We start from the raw sequence: 9,611 nt of genomic DNA on the forward strand, positions 1-9,611 counted from the left end.
GGACGACGAGCATGCAGATGAGCTTCTCTAAAACGGTTTCTGACAGTTGGTGCAGAAAGTATTTGGGTGTGCAAACCCAGTTTCATCAACTGTCTTGGTGGTTGGTCTCAGACGATCCCGCATGTGAAGAAGCCGGATGTGGAGGTCCTGGGCTGGTGTGGTTAAACGTGGTCTGCGGGTGTGAGGCCGGTTGGACGCACTGCCAACTTCTATAAAACGACGTTGGAGGCAGCTTATGATAGGGAAATTATTATTCAAATTATTATTATTCAAATTCTCTAGCAACAACTGATGGACATTCCTGCAGACAGTATGCCAATTGCACTCTCCCTCAACCTGAGACATCTGTGGCATTGTGTTGTGTGACACGAGTAGCCTTTTATTGTCCCCCGCACAAGGTGCACTTTTGTAATGATCATGCTGTTTAATCGGCTTCTTGATATGCCACACCTGTCAGGTGGATGGATTATCTTGGCAAAGGAGAAATGCTCACTAAAAGGGATGTAAACAAATTTCTGCACAAAATTTGAAATACACTTTTTGTGCGTTTGGAAAACTTCTGGGAACTTTTATTTCAACACATAAAACATGTGACAAACACTTTACATGTTGCGTTTATCTTTTTGTTCAGTATAGAATTACTGTATACCATGGGTTCTCAAAGTGGGGAACTGCAGGGGGCCCGTAACCAGATTTTATACACATACAGTACCAGTCAAAAGTTTGTAGACACCTCATTCAAGAATTTTTCTTTATAATTACTATTTTCTACATCGTAGAATAACAGTGAAGACATCAACTATGGAATCATGTACAGTAGTAGCCCAAAAAAAAGTGTTAAACAAGTATATTTTATATTTGAGGTTCTTCAAAGTAGCCACCCTTTGCTTTGATGACAGCTTTGCACACTATTGGCATTCTCTCAACCAGCTTCATGAGGAATGTTTTTCAAACAGTCTTGAAGGAGTTCCTATATATGCTGGGCTGTTTTTCCTTCATTCTGCAGTCCAACTCATCCCAAACCATCTCAATTGTGTTGATGTCAGGTGATTGTGGAGGCCAGGTCATCTGATGCTGCACTCCATCACTCTCCTTCTTGGTCAAATAGGCCTTACACAGCCTGTAGGCGTGTTGGGTCATTGTCCTGTTGAAAAACAAATGATAGTCCCACTAAGCGCAAATCAGATGGGATGGCTTATCACTGCATAATGCTCTGGTAGCTATGCTGGTTAATTTTGCCTTGAATTATAAATAAAACCGTGTCATCAGCAAAGCACCATCACACCTCCTCCATGCTTCACGGAGGGAACCACACATGCGGAGATCATCCATTCAACATCTCTGTGTCTCACAAGAATTTTAACATTTGGACTCATCAGACCAAATGACAGATTTCCACCGGTCTAATGTTCATTGCTTGTGATTCTTGGCTCAAGCAAGTCTCTTCTTCCTATTGATATCCTTTAGTAGTGGTTTCTTTGCAGCAATTCGACCATGAACAGTGGATGTTGTGTTTACAGCCCAAATAAATGCTTCACAATTCAACAATCTGAGGTGCAGTTAACTCTAATGAATTTATCCTCTGCAGTAGAGTTAACTCTGGGTCTTCCTTTCCTGTGGCGGTCCTCATGAGCCAATTTAATCATTGCACTTGATAAAAATCAGTTTTTGAAATGTTCCGCATTGACTTCCTTTCATGTCTTACAGTAATGGACTGTTGTTTCTCTTTGCTTATTTGAGCTGTTCTTGTACTTTGTCTTTTACCAAATATGGCTATCTTCTGTATACCACCCCTACCTTATCACAACACAACTGATAGGATCAAACACATTAAGAAGGAAGGAAATTCCACAAATTAACTTTTAACAAGGCACACCTGTTAATGGAAATCCATTCCAGCTGACGACCTCATGAAGCTGGTCGAGAAAATGGCTAGATTGTGCAAAGCTGTCAAGGCAAAGGGTGACTACTTTGAATAATCTCAAATATAAAATATATTTTGATTGAACATTTCTTGGTTACATGATTCCATGTGTGTTATTTTATAGTTTGATGTCTTCACTATTATTTTACAATGTAGAAAATAGTAAAAATAAGAGAAATCCTGGAATGGGTAAGTGTGTCCAAACTTTTGACTGGTAGTGTGTGGATATATAGATATATATATATATATCCACACACACTGCATTTGAAAAGTATTCAAATCCCTTGACTTTTTCCACATTTTGTTACGTTACAGCCTTATTCTAAAATGTATTCAATTGTTTTTCCCTCATCAATCTACACACAATACCCCATGACAAAGCAAAAACAGGTTGACATTTGTGAAAATGTATTAAATGTAAAAAAAAACTATCACATTTACAGAATTATTCCGACCCTTTACTCAGTACTTTGTTGAATCACCTTTTGCAGCAATTAAATCCTTGAGTCGTCTTGGGTGTGACGCCACAAGCTTGGGACACCTGTATTTGGTGAGGGGTAGTGTTGCTGCACAGCTACTTTCAAGTCTCTCCAGAGAAGTTTGATCGGTTTCAAATCCAGGCTCAGCCTGGGCCACTCAAGGACATTCAGAAGCTTGTCCCAATGCCACTCCTGTGTTGTCCTGGCTGTGTGCTTAGGGTCGTAGTCCTGTTGGAAGGTGAACCTTCGCCCTAGTCTGAGGTCCTGAGTGCTCTGGAGCTAGTTTTCATCAAGGATCAATGTACTTTGCTCCTGACTAGTCTTTTCAGTCCCTGCCGCTGAAAAACATCCCCACAGCATGATGCTCCCACCTCTGCTTCACCGTAGGAATGGTGCCAGGTTTCCTCCAGACGTGATGCTTGGCATTCAGGCCAAGGAGTTCCATCTTGGTTTCATCAGACCAGAGAATCTTGCTTCTCATGGTCTGAATCCTTTAGGTGGATTTTGGCAAACTCCAAGCTGGCTGTCGTGAGGAGTGACTTCCGTCTGGCCACTCTACCATAAAGGACGGATTGGTTTAGTGCTGCAGAAATGGTTGCCCTTCTGGAAGGTTCTCACATCCCCACAGAGGATCTCTGGAGCTCAGAGTGACCTTCGGGATCTTGGTCACCTCCCTGACCAAGGCCCTTCTCCCCCGATTGCTCAGTTTGGCCTGGCTGCCAGCTCTAGCAAAATTCTTGGTGGTTCCAAACGTCTTCCATTTAAGAATTATGGAGGCCACTGTGTTCTTGGGGACCTTCAATTCTTTTGGTACCCTTCCCCAGATCTTTGCCTCGACACAATCCTGTCTCTGAGCTCTACAGACAATTCCTTCGACTTAATGGCTTGGTTTTTGCTCTAACATGCACTGTCAACTATGAGACCTTATATAAACAGGTGTGTGCCTTTCCAAATCATGTCCAATCAATTGAATTTACCTCAGGTGGACTCCAATCAAGTTGTAGAAACATCTGAAGGATGATCAATGGAAACAGGATGCACCTGTGCTCAATTTTGTGTCTCATAGCAAAGGGTCTGAATACTTACTTATGTTAATACATTTGCTAAAATTTCTTAACCTGTTTTTACGGGGTATTGTGTGTAGATTTATAATTCAAATTTGTATTTAATACATTTTAGAATAAGGCTGTAACGTAACAATGTGGAAAAAGTAGTCTGAATACTTTCCGAATGCACTGTACACACTACATATTTGAAAGTATGTGGACACCCCAAATTAGTTGCTGACAGGTGTTTTAAAATCGAGTCGTAGGATGCCACCTTTCTAAAAAGCCAGTTTGTAAAATGTCTGCATTGCTGGAGCTGCCCCGGTCAACTGTAAGTGGTAGGCCACACAAGCTCACAGAACGGGACCACCAAGTGCTGAAGCGTGTAAAAATGGTCTGTTCTCGGTTGCAACACTCACTACCTGGGTTTGGCAGATGCCAGGAGAACACTACCTGCCGAATGCATAGTGCCAACTGTAAAGTTTGGTGGAAGAGCAATAATGGTCTGGGGCTGTTTTTCATGGTTCTGGCTAGACCCCTTATTTCCAGTAGAGTGAAATGCTTAATGCTACAGCATCAATGACATTCTAGAAGATTCTGTTTGGGGAAGGCCCTTTCCTGTTTCTGCACGACAATGCCCCCGTGCACAAAGCAAGAGCCGTACAGAAATGGGTTGTCGAGATCAGTGTGGAAGAATTTGACTGACCTGCACAGAGCCCTGACCTCAACTCCATTGAACACCTTTGAGATTAATTGGAATGCTGACTGTGAGCCAGGCCTAATCGCCCAACATCAGTTCCCTACCTTACTACTGCAATGCTCTTGTGGCTGAATGGAAGCAAGTCTCCGCAGCAATGTTCCAACATTTAGTGGAAAGCCTTCCCAGAAAAGTGAAGGCTGTTGTAGCTTTAAAACTGCAACATTTTCTCTTTGCCTCATGGTGAAATGTGTAAAATTGCAGAATATTAGATTTAAAGCTGTGGCAAAATGTGTGGAATGGCAAGAAATTAGCCTAAACGGATCATTTTCTTTCCAATTGCAAGAGGCGGACCTTTTTTAAATATTAGTTCCCCGGGCTGAGACGGTTCGTCCACTGCAGACATCATTGAGCACGGTTACATGCACACAATAATCAGATTATTGTGAATAGTGAGGTTAATATAATAATTTGTTTATAACGTTTACGTACTTTGCAAGAACGATTTTGCTGTTGACATGGACACATCTGGACTTGGATAAATGCAGAAAATCGCCATTCACAAACGTTCTACCACACTGACCATGTTATTTTTGCAAAGACATTTTGATTCTGAGTACGGACATGTGTATGGTAAATTTGAATGTGAAAACTTTAAGATGCATACTTTCAGTTTTTCCGAACTCACTTCACACGTGCATAAGAGGGAATCTTACGCTACCCAGTACTTGCTCATGTCAGATCAAATACACCTCTGGAACGTCAATTAAGATTTTTAAATGTCCTAATTATTTGAAAGATTGCTCTGAAAGCCAGGTGTTTTATTCTGCGTGTGCTGACTTCGATTATGACCTTACACAGATAAGCAGAGTAGTGTTTATTTACAAGACTAATGCCATACTCTGCCTTCTGTCATAAGCATTTTAATTTCAAATTATTAGTGTGCATGTAAACATACGCCAAGTAAAACTCATTTTAGGCCATTTTTATCACACTCAAGTTGTTCTGATTTATGAGGTTGATTTAATTTGATGTCACAAAACGGGTCCCTGGACCCAAAAAGCTTGAGAATCCCTGCTCTATACAATAGGTTGTCTTTTTGGTAGAACATCCGAAAACTGCAGAAGCTTAGTTGTTTTGAATTAAAGGAAAAAATATTTTGGTATTTGTTTCATTAGTCCGTTAATACAGTCCCAATATGTTTTCCATGTAAGCAGAAATATAGCCGGTATGATGATGATGATGATCATATGATGCAAAATGCAGCAGTATTTCTGTATTTTGAAAGTGACTTATTTTGAAAACTTCATTGCTGACATGCAAAACATTTTGGGACTATATTAACAATGGAATTTTCCTTTAATACATGTTTTCCTTTAACTGTTCAAATGTAAATGTAGTTGCTTTAATTTTGTCAGATGTTACATAGCTGTGTCTGGGAAGCAGTGTTGGGTACATGGGCAGGTTCTGTCTCACCTTTTGTTTGAAATGATCATTTAGCAAAGCACTCAGAAGACATTGTGTAACTGCCATTTCAATTTATTTATTTTACTCCTGCATGTCTGTTTCCATTTGTTACCTCCCTCCATACAACAGTGTACTGTAGCGACTCCCTTGAATGGGTATTGAAGATGTTGTATTCTCACAAACTAAAACATGATTTCACATGCAATTTTTTTCCTTGAGTTTCAGCTCCTTTCATATGGCATTTTGTTCAGCTCATTTCAGAGGAACAATTGCTATTTTTTTTATATATACTTATTAGAGATACATTTATTATATATTTTTATGTTTAAACTTGCATAGTTCCCGGTATGTTTGATTTAAAAAAAAAATATATATATATATGGGTAAATAATATTTCATGAAATAGGCTACTTTGCAATCTTATGCCTTGTTAACATCCTGGGTTTTAAGCATGTGTCAATCCAATCTCAAGGCACTATTTCCTGAGCTACCTGACACTCCTTGCAGATGAAAATTGTTTCAATGTATAACTAATTTATAGTCGCACGCATACCAGTATAGGCCATAATATGAAAAATCACTGTATTTAGTTTTTTGGATATGTTGCACAATGTCATTTAGAAGGACACTTTTTCCCACCCATATTTACTTGTTTGCTAGAGAAGTATAACATAATTTGCTGTAACAGAGTTTATGGAACAAAAGATGTCACTGTATACATTTATTTCTTAAAATATTATATTTTGTATATAATTTGACTGAAGAGATGCTGTATGCAATAAATGCTGCAGTGACATTCATGGTTTTAATAAAGGCTGGATGTCATGTTTTTTGTTGTTGTTGAATATCACATTAACATTACTCTTATATGCTTGGAAATAACATTCATTATGTGAAATGTCTTTGTTTTTTTGGTTTCACCTTGAAGTTGTGCACAACTTTGAGATTATTTTCTTGTTTTAATATGAAACCAGATTTTATGCAAGTAATTCATGTTAAGGTTGTATAGATAATTCACAGGCTACCTGTTTTCTTCCAATCTTTCACCAAAAGTATGCTATAAGGAATTGTTCACTGATTTGACGTTTGAGGTGTATTTTCATGAAAATCCTGACATTTATGAACCTTTAATTTAAAAGTGTAAGGGTCATATGTGATTGTTACAAATTGTTAACAAAAATATAAACGCCACATGTAAAATGTTGGTCCCATGTTTCATGAATTGAAACAAAAGATATGTTACATATACACAAAGATTGTTTCTTTCATTTTGTGCACACATTTGTTTATATCCCTGTTAGTGAGCATTTCTCCTTTTCCAAAATAATCCATCCACCTGACAGGTGTGGCATATCAAGAAGCTGATTAAACCGCATTACACAAATGCACTTTGTGCTGGGGACAATAAAAGGCCACTAAAATGTGCAGTTTAGTCACGCAACACAATGCCACAGATGTAAAGTTTTGAGGGTGCCTGAAATTGGCATGCTGAATGAAGGAATGTCCACCAGAGCTATTACCAGAGAATTTAATGTTCATTGCTCTACCATAAGCCAATTTGAACATTTTAGAGAATTTGGCAGTATGTCCGACCGGCCTCACAACCATATGTAACCACGCTAACCCGGGACCTCCACATTCGGCTTCTTGACCTGTGGGATTGTCTGAGACCAGCTACCAGGACAGTTGATGAAATTGTGGGTTTGCACAACCAAAGAATTTCTGCACAAACTGCCGGAAACGGTCTCAGGAAAGCTCCTCTGGGTGCTCGTTGTCCTCATCAGGGTCTTGACCTGACTGCAGTTTGGCGTCGTTTTTTAAATGTAACCTTTATTTAACTAGGAAAGTCAGTTATGAACAAACTCTTATTTACAATGACGGCCTACCCCGTCCAAACCCTAACCGGGACGACGCTGGGCCATTTGTGCGCTGCCCTATAGGACTCCCAATCGTGACCGGCTGTGATACAGCCTGGAATCGAACCAGGGTCTGTAGTGATGCCTCTAGCACTGAGATGCAGTGCCTTCAGTGGGCAAAGGCTCACCTTCGATGGCCACTGGCATGCTGGAGAAGTGTGCTCTTCACTGATGAATCCTGGTTTCAACTGTACCAGGCAGATGGCAGACAGCGTGTATGGTGTCGTGTGGGCGAGCGGTTTGCTGATGTCAACGTTGTGAACAGAGTGCCCCATGGTGGGGTTATGTTATGGGCAGGCGTAAGTTAAGGATAATGAACACCATTGCATTTATTGACGACCCTTTGTAGTGCCTTTCATCCGCCGCCATCACCTCATGTTTCAGCATAATAATGCACAGCCCCATGTCACAAGGATCTGTACACAGTTCCTGGAAGCTAAATATGTCCTAGTTATTTTATGGTCTGCATACTCACCGGACATGTCAGCCATTAAGCATGTTTGGGATGCTCTGGGTCGACGTGTACGACAACGTGTTCCAGTTCCTGCCAATATCCAGCAACTTCGTACAGCCATTGAAGAGGAGTGGGACAACATTCCACAGGCCACAACCAACAGCCTGATCAACTCTATGTGAAGGAGATGTCTGTTGCACCTCATGAGGCAAATGGCGGTCACACCAGATACTGACTGGTTTTCTGATCCACACACCTACCTGTAGAAAAAAAACGGTGTCTGTTATCATCAAATCCATATCTGTATTCCCAGTCGTAAAATCCATCGATTAGGGTCTAATGAAATTTGTTTCAATTAACTTTTTTTAAGTTTTTGTTCAGTGTTTCTCAAAATAGAGGGAGACATCTTCCCCAATTAAATTTCCTTAGGTTTTTCTCTAGGGTCAGCAGTTGTCCAGGTTGTGACACTTGACATCACAGGTTGAGACATCTCTAACATTAAATCATTGTCCCTGTCCATTTTGTTTCTATGTTACAACCTGTGTTTACACTTTGCTACTTACAACCGTGTCATCCTTACATGATGACCGAACCGGCTCCATGTGTTCACCCATGACTGCGTGGCCAAGCACGCCTCCAACTCAATTGCAGACAACACAACAGTAGTAGGCTTGATTACCAACGATGTTGAGACAGCCTACAGGGAGGAGGTGAGGGCTCTGGGAGTGTGGTGCCTGGAAAACAACCTCTCACTCAACATCAACAAAACCTAGGGGATGATTGTGGACTAAAGGAAACAGTAGAGGGTGCACCCCCTACATACATGGACAGGAAAGCTGGAAAGCTTTAAGTTCCTTGGCATACACATCACTGACAAACTGAAATGGACCACCCACACAGACAGTGTTGTGAAGAAGACACAACAGAGCCTCTTCAACCTCAGGAGGTTAAAGAAATGTGGCTTGACACCTTAAACCCTCAATTTTTATTTTACAGATACACAAGTAAAAGCATCCTGTCGGGCTGTATCACCGCCTGATAAGGCGACTGCACTATAGTTTTGGCAAGTCGGTTAGGATATCTACTTGGTGCATGACACAAGTATTTTTTTCCAACAATTTTTTACAGACAGATTATTTCACTTTGTGGATTTCACCCACAAATCCAGTGGGTCAGAAGTTTACATACACTAAGTTGACTGTGCCTTTAAACAGCTTGGAAAATTCCAGAAGAGTATGTCTTTGGCTTTAGAAGCTTCTGATAGGCTAATTGACATAATTGGAGGTGAGCCTGTGGATGTATTTCGAAACCGGTACAAAAGTATCTATATCCACAGTAAAATGAGTCCTATATTGACATAACCTGAAAGGACTCTCAGCAAGGAAGAAGCCTCATCTCCAAAACCGCCATAAAAAAGCCAGACTACGGTTTGCAACTGCACATGGGGACAAAGATCGTACTATTTGGAGAAATGTCCTCTGGTCAGATAAAACAAAAATAGAACTGTTTGGCCATAATGCCAGGGCGACAGGTAGCCTAGTGGTTAGAGCATTGGACTTGTAACCGGAAGGTTAAAAATATGTCGTTCTGCTCCTGAACAAGGCAGTTAACCCACTGTTCCTTTGCCG

Source organism: Oncorhynchus kisutch, linkage group LG21, assembly GCF_002021735.2.
Source record: "Oncorhynchus kisutch isolate 150728-3 linkage group LG21, Okis_V2, whole genome shotgun sequence".
Lineage (NCBI taxonomy): Eukaryota > Metazoa > Chordata > Actinopteri > Salmoniformes > Salmonidae > Oncorhynchus > Oncorhynchus kisutch.